Below are 12,482 nucleotides of genomic sequence, written 5' to 3' on the forward strand. Positions count from 1 at the left end.
AGACGACGTTGATGGTGAACTTGTTAGCGATTTTCTTGATGCCATGGGAGAACCTGTGGAAGTAGGGAAGAACGATAGGTCTCGTGGTTCTATCTTTGGCTCTTGGTGTGACAGATGTTTCCTTATTTTTTTTTTTTTTAAGATGCTTTCTGCAATTGATGTTAATAACGAGATGGGATATCCGGCGGATGTCAATCTTGAAATTTGCGCATAAAGCTTATTGAAATAGAGTGGTCGCAGGATTTTTGAAGAGAGTTGTTTAGACAAAATTTTACGGTTCCTCGTTTTACCAGCTTAGAATGTGCCGAATTGAAGGGAAGAATTGTTTTTTTACCCCTTGGCTCATATTTCCAGCATATATGGGTGTGTTGGAAATTGAACCTGAAATATGAGCCAAGGGGTAAAAAACCAATTCTTCCGTTCAATTCGGCACATTCTAAGCTGGTAAAACGAGGAATCGTAAAATTATGCCTAAACAACTCTCTTCAAAACTTCTGCGGGCACTCTATTTCAGTCAGCTTTGATCCGCAAATTTCAAGATTGACATCCGCCAGATATCCCATCCCGTTATTAACATCGATTGCAAAGAGCATCTTGAAAACGAAAAAAAAAAAAAAAAGAAATAAGGGAACATCTGTCACACCAAGAGCCAGAGATAGAACCACGAGACCTGTCGTTCTTCCCTACATACACAGGTACTCCCATGGCATCAAGAAAATCGCTAACAAGTTCACCATCAACGTCGTCTTCTCTGCACCTAATAAGCTTGCCAACTTGTGCAAACAAGTCAACTCGCCTAATTCTCAAAGAACAGTAAGCTGTACCAAACAACATCAAAACAGCTTCGTTGAGTGCGCCGAGGAAGTGGTGTACTCATTTCCCCTTACGTGCGGGAAAGCGTACATAGGGCAGACTGGACGGTGCCTTAATGATAGGCTCCGTGAACATAAAAACAACTGCACCAGAGCTAACTCTGGCCATCTAGGCATACACTGCCGTGATTGCGGGTGCGACGTTCACCTGCCATGCTGTACAATTTTAGGTAGGAATAGTAACCAATTAACTAGAGGAATTATAGAAGCTGATCATATCGCCAGGAATTATAAAAACTGTATTAGTACACCATCTTTACACCTGACAGAGAAAGAGAAAAATTTTTAAGCGTCTAGGAGATTGGTGCGAGTGATTCGGGAAATTCGGTAGTGCAAGAGGTAGAAGAAGGCAACGTATATATATAAACGAGTTGTTACTCAGCGCGGTTTGTTTAAATTTTGCTTTATTTTTCGCGTGTAAGGAGTGAGTGCTGTTTGCTATAGTGCGCTGTAGTCTGTGTAAAAATGAGCAACCAACTCGCCCAAGCTGCTACGTTAATAATATGAATGGCTTGCTCGTGCGCTTGTGAGAAGGCACGAACGTTGGGACCCCCAGGTGCCCAGGATATATTTCGTTGGCTCAGCGAGTACGCTGCAACCTCTAATAAAAACGCGACACATACGATCAGAAAAGTTGCACTTGACGCTTCGAGTTGCATTTGCGACGCTTAAGGGTCACATGTGTCCTTCTAAATTTTCAAATTCCGGGACCTCACTTTTCTGCATATGGGCTAATAGAAAATATTTGTTTATAGCTCATTGTACATAGGCGTGGAAACTACATTTTTTCGTTGTTTCTAATGCAATTGCTGTACCTCAGTGCCGCGGTACATACACATAAATATTCGACCAATAAAAACAACACTAACCGTATTTGCGTTTCAGCGATTTGGAGAAGTCAAAGCTCAGGGTTCCGACAGAAGGACGTGGCGAAACTTTAGAATCGTAAAAATGTTTGCAGTCCTTTCTATAACCATGTGGACTCGTAAATGGGCATTGTTGGTCAGTGGATGGTATAGTTTGTCTGCAGTCTGTAGGTTGAACCCAACGTGGAAGTACTAACCAGGGAAGTGGTTTGAGGTCACTATAACACAAAATAACTTAAGCAATGTCCAACGTTGTTTCCAACTGCATATACGCAAGTGTGTGCACCTCAATTGCTTTCAGCGCAAGACACCTAAAATGTATTCGCACGGAAAGTCGTCATAGGACAATTCGTCACTCGATCAATTGGTCCAAACCGGAAAGGGGGTGACATGAAACCTGCATGTGTAGAACATTGTTTCGAAGACCTTTTTGTTGTAAGCCTACTTTTTGATTTTGGAGCGACCAGTCGCGTTTGTTTTCTAGATTCAGTGTTGTACCCTTTTCAGGAATTTCACGATACTTTGCTCCGCTTCAGACTCTTTGTTGCTGGAATCCTTTTAATGACTTTGGTTGCTTTTGTTATTTTCGTTGCCTTATTATTTATTTATTTTCAGCCTGCAGCGCCTGTATCAGGCATTATCAGAGAAGGCGAACAAACATGAAAAAACTTTCCGGATTTCCGGCACAAACAATTTCATTAGAAAGAGCATTCCATTCCTCGGTGGTCTTAGTAAAATTAACTCTTTCCATATTCCCCCCTGGCACGGAGCTCGCTTATCTTATGAATGTGATCTTCACGTTGTTAAATATAATTTGGAAAATTCCAGCAAGCCCTTTCATATAGAATACGAAAATGAGTCGGTAAATAAAGTGCCTGGTTTGTGATTATTAATTTAGGCGCCATATGCTTAATAAATTTCAAAAATAAAGCAAACAAAAGGCAATGAATATCCAGTCTCAGTAGACATTCAGACCCGGTTGATTATTCCGTCTCGTTGGGTATTCGGACTCGTTGGACATTCCGTCTCATTTGGATGTTTTGTCTCGATGAATATTCCGTCTCACCAGTTACGTGAACAATTGGGTCTTTCGACTCGTTGGATTTTCCGTCTCGATAGATATTCAGACCGCAATCGTGCCGATATGGCTGATGTCTTGTCAAGCTTCATCTTGAAGCTTTTTCCCTTCAGCCCTGAGGCTACACTTTCTCGCCATGCACTCGAAGCGTCAACTGTCAATCTTCCTTTAATCTGCTCAGCCAATGGAAATGGCGTGTTGTATTCCGAGCCGAAAGTCTCGCAGTCTTGGTGGCGAGATATATCCATCCTTTTAGGAAAATTAAACGAAGACGCTTCAGACTGTTACGTGTAAGGATCCGAAAGCATTTCTACGCTCAGCGCAATCCTACAAGCAGCGCGCCACGTCTTTCTTTTTCATGCGGGGCTCGGGCGGTGACATCATCACTCTCCCCCAGTGCGCAGGCGCGGCACCCCCGCTGGCTCCACGGCTTCCGCGACGATGCATCTGCGTTGCTCTGCTTTTCTTTGTGTTGTATTTCTGAAGCGCGTCCCATATCAACTTAAGTGCTCCGCCGGCGTCCGTGGCGAGGCATCCGCGTTGCTCTGCTTACCTTTGTGTTTTATTTTTTTCTGAGGCGCGTCCGCTTTGCAGCCAACGGCAATATATAAGGCGTTTCGCTCAGCCAATGGGAATTGAGGTGCTGCTTTTTGCTGCTACAGACGGAAGTTTGGTCCTGTTATCCGCTTTTACAGACAACGCTGGTTTCGCTCCCTGGAACAGTTAATGCTTTCGCATTAGAAATTAGATTTGTATCCGAGAGTTGATGCCATTCATACTTATGTACAGGGTGTCACAAAGGAAAATGCATCGCCGAACGCTCAATTTCCGCCCAAAGGTAGCGCTAGAGGTCACAACCAGACGGCAAAGTTTCCGCCCGATTCGATAACTTAATGAAAAGTTATAACTGATTTTCTGAAAATTTCAATGGGAAAAAGGCGGCCAACGGAGTTTTAGGACACATGGGGCTCTATGGCACCAGAAACCGAGAACGGGCATAAATGGGCTCAATTTTCCCATTGAAATTTTTAGAAAATAACTTATAACTTTTGATTAAGTTATCGGATCGTGCAGAAATTTTGGCATATGGTTGTGACCTCTAGTTTTACCTTTGGACAAAGAATGAGCGTTCGGCGATGCCTAGTTTATTTTTGCGGTAAAAAAGATTGTGTAAATTTTCTTTTGTGACACCCTGTATTTATGAGTTTCGACGGCTGTCAATTTTTCATTAAAAAGTTTCTATAAAATCCCTTATAACTTTTGAATGAGATAAGGTCAAGCTTTGAAAACATTCGCATCTGGTTCCAGTCTGACATTTGGGCACAGGCTGAGTGTTCGGCTATCCATAGTTTATTTCTGCGGTGAGAAAACAGTACTTTTTCTTCGGAGACACGTAAATGGTATTCGAATAAGACCTGTAAAGCACGTGATTCATTTGATAACATATTTAATATTTCTTTAGCCACAGAAGTATTTCCTAAGCGATTGCAGATTGCTAAAGTCTCAGTATTGAATAAAAAAGGAAGCGTAAATGAAATGGGAAATTACAGACCCATCTCAATATTTCCACTGTTTTCCAAAACACTCGAAAAAGTAATTCCTACCCGATTAGGCTACTTTTCTATTAAGTATGACTTAATAGCAGCGTCGCAGTACGCTTTAAGAAAGCACAAATCTACGGAATCTGCCTTACTTGTTCAAAAAAATTCATTTTGCAAAGCTTTGAAAACAAAATGATGGCCCTTGGAGTATTCCTAGATTTTACTAAGGCTTTCTATTGCCTCAAGCATCAAATTCTACTTTCTAAATTAGATAATTATGGAATTCGAGGGCACGCATTAGAGTTAATACGCATTAGAGTTAGTACTAATGAAAACTCCTCCATCATAAAACCTATTCTTCTTGGCGTACCACAGGGTAGTATTTTGGGTCCTTGCCTTTTTGATATATATGCTAATGATATCACCAATATTAATACAAATGCAAAATTTGTCAACTACGCTGACGACACCAAGTATACTCTTTACTTCAAATAATACTAATACCTTAATTGATATGGCAAACCTGACTTTGTCTAGATTAGAAATATGGAGTAATAACAACGCGTTGCAAATAAATGTGAAAAAAAACGAAAGCCGTGCTCTTTCGCCCTAAAAATAAACTTGCAAACATCACAAAAGACCTAAATTTAAATTCTAGCAAAATTCAAATGGTAAACCCTTTTAAGCTCTTAGGTGTTACCTTCTCTGAGAATATGTCGTGAAAAAATCATATAAACTACCTTATTTCAAAGCAATCCCGGGTTGTGGGCATGTTAAATCGACATCGTTATAATTTGCCAGAAGAAGTAAAATTATTATTATATAATTCTCTATTCCACTCCCATTTAAATTACTGCCACTTAGTTTGGGGTACAACGACCTTTACTAATCTAGAAAAGCTGCATGTGTTGCAAAAGAAAGCACTTAGAGCTATAGGAGATGTCCCGTTTGACTTTCATACAGCCAACTTATTTAAAATATTTCGTGTGATAAATGTCCACACATTATATGATTACAGGCTTGGCACTAGCCTAAAAGTGGAGCAAGTTAGAAATACGAACTTTTTTTTATAAATCTTGCACAAATCTCGAAACACATTCATAGTTACCCTGCCCGCGGAGCTGAATGTTGGGAGGTGGTCACACCGAGAACAAACTATGGCACACAAACGCTGAAATACGCTGTTCCTAAATTATTTCATTTGTTTTTAGCTAAAGGCATTGATTGGGACAAGTTATCGTTGAGCGAAGTGAGGTCAGCCTTTTTTCACAGATGATTAGTGTAGTTGCTCTCTTTACTCTGTGTTTGGTTCCTGATACTATGAGCTTGTTTTTGTTTTTGTTTGCCCGTCATGGGGCCCTATATGTCAACATTGTGATAATGTGAGGTATTGTGCTTGACATGTTGGGATAGCGATCCTTTTCTGTACATTTGTGTTTCTCTTTTGATTGCTGTATTATTTCCCCACTCTGTCGCTGCTGCTGTAGGCGGTCAGGAACCCGTCAAGCTGTACCTCACAGCTTTTTTTTCTGATCGCCACCATCATCGTATGGTGGAAATAAACATTATTATTATTATTATTATTATTATTATTATTATTATTATTAGGGTCACGAAATTCTCGTGTATCACGAGAATTTCGTGACCCTAAAACATTTTTAACCTTATATTGTTCCCTGTGTCGTTCTCACCTTGAGTATGCATCTGTTGTATGGGGTGGGACGTGCCACTCTAATCTATTGAGGATTTCTCGTGTACAAGCGAAATTCGTATCTATTTTTAAACACCGTTTCAATTTTGCAAAAGCAGTTGATGACGTGCATAGTTCACCCATTCGACTGCAATACTTGCAGGGACGCCGAAACACTGCGGAGCTGCTCTTTCTATATAAGTGTATACATGGTCAAATAGATAGCTCCGACATCCTGCATCAGGTTTCTCTGCACGTACCGCGAGTGACGACAAAAAAAACGTCAACCTTCTATCCGTCATCTAGAGTTAATACACTTGATCCAGTATCTCGTGCGGAACTCCTTTATAATAACTCTTCTCTTAATCTCGATATATTTCTTGACAACTTTTCCGATTTTGTTAAATCTGTGCGGAAGCTCTTTTGTGACTTTTGATGAACTTCCTGAATCAACTGCCGGGTTTCCATATGTATTTCTATGACTTGTTGATTTCTTGTTTCTACTTGTACGGAGCTGTATGTGTAGTGTTCAGACGTCTGTTTGCGTCCAAGTGAAGCATCCATATGTATCGGAACAATTTTTTTCGTGTCTTCATTTCTCTGTGCAATTTTCGTGCACTTTTTTGTTTTGTTTTTCTTTACAATTTTGTGTACACAGTTCTCGCGTCTTCTTTTTTTGTAGAATTTTATGTAAAACTGTCTTCCGTGGTTTTTTTTTCCTTTTTCTTTTGTGTGTGTGTGTGTGTTTTTGTTCTTTTTTTACGTGCGTCAGCACCAAAACCGCAAGGTTGTTCCTGGGCACAAATAAAAACTATTCTTGATTCTTGATTCTTGATTATATACTGTATAGAGCCCGAAAGAGACTATGTTGTATGAACGTAATTCTTAGTTATCTGACAGATGCGTGCTCTGACTTCTATGGAACACGCACGACCAATATATTGACAGACTATACACACAATCACAAGAATATAAGCACAGCCTGTAAGTGAACTGTCATCTTGAATGTATCCTCGTCATGTTGCACTTGTAGCTTTTTGCCCAAGATTTTTCTCGGTGAAAAAAAAAAAGACTGACTGAATTATGTATGTATGTATATGTTACACTAGTGCGATAGTTACAGGCTAGAAGATTGGGACAGCAATTTGATTCTAGACAACAGTTGTTCTCTACCTTCAGGCAATAATTTCCTGCCAAGCTGCTGATGTCAACGCCACTGACGTGGACGTTGACAGCATCCTACCACAATGCTTTTCTAGCTACTGACCGGGCACTTAGATGTTTCTTCGAATTTGTTGTTCTTGAGTTTGTTTTTACTGTTGTGTGACGCGACTTGTTGTTGCATCGGCACTTCCGACAAACGTGAACATGACCAGGCTGAATACGGGATAAGATTGATGGATGGCCACTTGGGCACGCATTAGGAGCGTGAAAGTTCCATCTCGGGGAAGTTCAGCTCGACATGTAGATGCCTTTTGGCGACTCAGGGGCGTTTTATTAGTCTTCCACACCAATATACACTCGTTGCTTCAGAATATTTTGTTCTTTCAGGGGAATGCTTCCGAGGCTTCAATGGCAAAATAGTGTCGTAGACGGAGCTGTTTGCTGTAGTGTTCGCGTTTTGATATGTCGGTGAATGGGCTTGCCAATCACTCTGCAAAGTCCGGGGTTGCACACTGCACTGTGATTCACTCAGGGCGGCTATTCATGGTCGCGCCAATCAATAGCCCACGGTGCACCATCCAGATATATATATTTTTTTCATAAATGATGAAATTCTGGTGGTGTTCAAACAGTGCGACTACAGTGTAGCAATACTGGCTAGCAAAATAATGGACAACCAGGCTGACTTCCCCTTCATGTTTTCGTCACCAGATTAACTCTAGCTCCGCTTCACAGGGCGAATGCTTGATCTCAACCCATAATGACCATGGTCAGCGACGATTAATACATAGCGGGGTAACGATAGGAGCAATATTTCACCAACCATTTTGTATTCCACTGGTAAAGACGCTTCATTTAATTAGTTTTTCATGTCAAACAACCGTTCGTGTGATGGGATAATAACGTCATTACATGAAATTTACGCATCACTGTCATATTTTAGAGCTTACTCGGGTGTGAAATAGGTGATCTTGTCGTTCATACGTAATTAAATTCGGCCTTTCTTTAGAGATATTGACTTACTGTGTTAACAAAATTCGACGTTATAACTTTCTTTTTTTATTACCCATGCCTCGAGGGCTTACTTTTAATTTGTGAGAGATCCGAAGGCAGCCTAACGCTATGGTTCAAGATAATGACTATATGTGTATCATTTTGCTTATAACTAATAAATATTGAAAGTTTGAAAATATATAAATCGGAAATCCAGTCGCTGAGCTGAGACTCCTAGCCTGAAACTTTTAACATGCAGTTCTGATATACGATCGAACGCTGCATGGGACGACGTTCATCCAGCCGGCAACAGACAGGGGTAGGAGTTGAGCCCAGGTTCGTTGAGTTGTGCATCGCGAGCTTTCGCTCCACTCCACACGAGCTGCGGTGCGCTAACGCACTCTCAACCTGTTTACCAACAGGCATCCGATTGGCGTGCCCGGAGCGGGCAGGCCGTTTGGGGAAGCCAATGTCCAGAGACTAGTCGAGCCAAGTACCGCAGCTACTGCGTTCCTTTCTCTACACCAGGGTGTAAGATCGACAGGTGGGGAAACGGCCCATAGAAACCTACCGCAGCGCCGTGACCGGATTGTGTACCCGTCTGCTTGCGGGAGGCTTGCGGGTACCCCCGATTTGCGACAGATGGCGCTGCGGCGAGAAGAAAAAAATTGGAATCGAATTTGCATGGAACTCTATGGGAGAGTGCGCAAAATAAACTGAGAGCACGACAGTCCTCCATTGAAAATACACGAGAAACCTTCTCCGTCAGTTTAGCCGGTCGCCAGCGTTCGCCCAGCTGGAGTGAGAGTTCGCGGTGCTCCACATAGATGGCGCCACAGAAAAAGAGAAAACCGAGGGGGACACAATCCGGTCGCTCATTTGGCTCTCGTTTCACCACCTGTCTATCTTACACCCTGCTCTACACCGAATAGACTGGGACTGAGCAGGCTCCACCCTTTTTACGCCATATATCGTGTTTTTGCTTAGATTAGAACTTTGCTGGCAGACAAAAAACCTTCACTCATGCATCGCTGACCTGATGCCTATATCCTCCGCCATCGCTTTATTAAATAAAATACGAGCAAACATGTGTCTGTTCGATCGGCTACTCGTAAAGCTTCCCCGTGGCTGCAATATACCTGGCGCCCAACATTTCGATCCGACCTTCTGGTATTCAGCAGCCGACGCTCCCTGCGCTACTGTTCCGCATAGAGTGCTTCCCGTTCTCGAAGCTTGGCTAAGTGCTGGAGAGAAGCTGGCCAAGAGATGGAAGGAGAGAGGGAAGAGGAAGCGAGAAGGAATTACAGCCACACGCGAGGCAGTCTGATCAAGAAAATGGCAGAAAAAAAAAAAAAAGCAATGGAAAGCATAGCTTTGAATTCGTTGGGTATGGTTCTATTTTCATTGGTGCATAAAATTCCGAAGCAGTTTGAGCACGGTACCTTATTGTTTACTGGTTGGAGGTGCTTAGTGCGCAACCTTCAAGTTGGCCAGGTAAGAGTGCGCTTCTCTGCCTCACATTGTAAACGACAAGAAAATACCAATTATCGTCCAGCGCGCTAAGCACGACAGCAGATATCGAGGGGCTCCGAAGGGTTCACTGACTAGTGCATTTCCATTAATAAGTAGGCTGCGTTTCGACCTAAAGGTTGGTACAAAAATGAAATTTAGGACATACTTTTTTTTACTGGGACACGAAGCAGTTTGCGATTAGACCTTAGATGCGCTGAAGAATATTTTAAAATAAACTTTTTGTTTGTCGGAAGCGCGCGAAAAACTATTTTCACATAAAGTAAATGATAATCAGATCGTACCTGGTCTATGTCCATGGAGCTTCGGTGAAATATGGTGACGGCCGTCGGCCTTGCAGAGGCAGCTCCTCTACAGGAGGTAACCTTTCTCACTAATATACGTGACTTGGGCCCGAACGCAAAGTCCAAGCTTTCGCAGAAATAGCCAAAGCAGAGCTGCGTGGCCACCTTGGGTTCGGCGAGTTCGGCTCGCTGCTGCGCGTAGTTCCGTTGTTACGTGTACGTTTGTCGTGACTTATCAAAGAGAGGAATGCTTTTTACCGGAATCCCCCTAACCCTAGAATGTTGTCCGACCGTCCGTGCGTTTCCCCGCTAAATGTCGCGAGGAAATTGAAATTTCGTGACGTCACCGAATCACATAACACCACGACTTGACACCGTGACATCAGGGCATGCAACCTCACGTCACGTAACCTGGCGACGCCACGTAACTTGGACATTGGTGAACAGGAATATTAGGTTGTTGCGGTCCCGAGTTCTGCGAGGGCCTTTTTTACGAAGCGGGAGCAGTACAGTGAACCGAGTGAAGAAGCAACCGGATGCTCGAGGCGCTTGACCCGGTCTTTCCGACCTTTCCCGCTTGTGGCAGACGAAGGCGAACTAGACGACTGATATAACTGGGTCTGAAGGCCGAATCGCTCATCGGTTAGTATCATGACAGTGTACAATACTCCTGTGCGCTCCAAGGTGGAGTAGGCTTCATCCAGATCGTATCCCCTTACTAGCTCATTTGTCCCGTCTCTCGAATCTTTCCAGAATCGCCCAGCTTTTTATGTCATCTCTAACTATTTTCGTTAAGCCAGTGCATCGCGGATAATAGTTGAAGCAGAACAAAGTTTAACCGATTCGTTTCTTACTGCTTTCGCAAATATAGATTATGCATTTCTCGCAATATATGCTGCACCAATGACACTCTGAACCAGTTGCTTTTTACAGCTCCCACATATGTGCCATCCCGCATCGACCACCAATTGAGAGTTGCTGTACCAAATATTTGAACGAATTTTTCCTTTTGCTGCTGTGTTCCCGAAACAAACCTGGACTGGAACCACCTTTCCGTCACTGCCGTCTCCATCACCGACCCACTTGCCTTGATTCCCGCAGTTTCTAAACATCTGTTTTCAACCGCTATTTGTACATGTGTTGTTTTAACTTTGTACCACCCACTCGTTTTAAGGCCCAACGGCGCTACAAATAAATTAATAGTAAGATTAAGAAATCAAAATTGCCCCCGACCTCGTCCTTACTTTTTTTTTGTTGTTGTTTTTTCCCGTTGTCCGCGCATAAATTTATAATGTTCATGGTCCTCGACATGTTAGCGGGTCGTCGCAATGACTGCGTCGCCGGCTCCGCAAAGCCCAGGAGACACGTTAACAGCTTTCGGGCCATTCAACTAAGCGAGATTGCAACGCGTAGATGCCACCTAGCGGCAAAGTTCATGACTATCTCCGCTGGCAATCCCAGGTTGTAAACACACGGAAGAAACTGTCGTCCGCCTGTTATCCCCGTCTGAAAGCGAGGTAATGCTTTAATGCCTCCACAAAGATTTTGTAACTCATGGTCTCTTAATATAATGCACTGAGACACGACGCGTTACCTATGGCACTTATCATTCGGTATTATGAAGATTAAACTACAATTCCAGGTCGCGGTGACACGTCTTGCTGGAAGCTGTATTTCCAGGTCCCGCGTCTCTCAATGTTCTTACAGCTCCATCCAACAGCTGCAGTTAGAGTTTACAGCCAAGACAAACGGGTCTGCCACGACGCGCCATGCGGAGATCAGCTTGCCGTCAAAAACGTCCCCTGCAAACGCCGTGATATATTCATAAGGGAGGGTCTCGGCGCCGCTTCGGCAGCGAAACATTCCTGCCGGAATGCCTCTGGGGACCGGAAAAGCTGCTCCGTCGAGAGGTTTATGAAGATCTGGACACCGGGTCCTCGGCAAGAACGCAGTCGCCCGCTCCGGTCATCATCGCAACGTTCCGATGGGGCGACGCCGTACGAAGAGCTGGCGTAAAATTGGGCTGTCACCGGAAAGGGCTCGGCCCCTCGTCAACCGTCTCGCCCAGCGTAATAATTAGGCCGGTTTACGGGCTGTGAGCTCCCTGCACACCGCCGGGCTCCTCCTGGCGGTTGGATGAGTATGCGCTCGGACCAGCGAGTTTAACGAGTATACCTCCTCGGCGGTTGGGAGCCGAGAGCTTCGAATATATTAGCGTGCACGCAGCATGCGGGTCATACATTTTATGTCAGGAAACTGCAGATAATAAAATAAAAGATTTCACAAACTGCAGTACGCTGGTATAAAAAGGCGCACGGGTGCTGCTCATCTTTCGTCTCGTTACTTATCTTCATCCCAGTCGGCAGGTTAGCTTCACGATGTTTAATTACCTACAGCTCGTCAGTTGTTTCCTATGCTTTGTACGTGCAAAATTTTCTTTTGATACGAGGTATACTAAAAAAAC

Source organism: Ixodes scapularis, unplaced genomic scaffold (assembly GCF_016920785.2).
Source record: "Ixodes scapularis isolate PalLabHiFi unplaced genomic scaffold, ASM1692078v2 PGA_scaffold10__122_contigs__length_95168666, whole genome shotgun sequence".
Lineage (NCBI taxonomy): Eukaryota > Metazoa > Arthropoda > Arachnida > Ixodida > Ixodidae > Ixodes > Ixodes scapularis.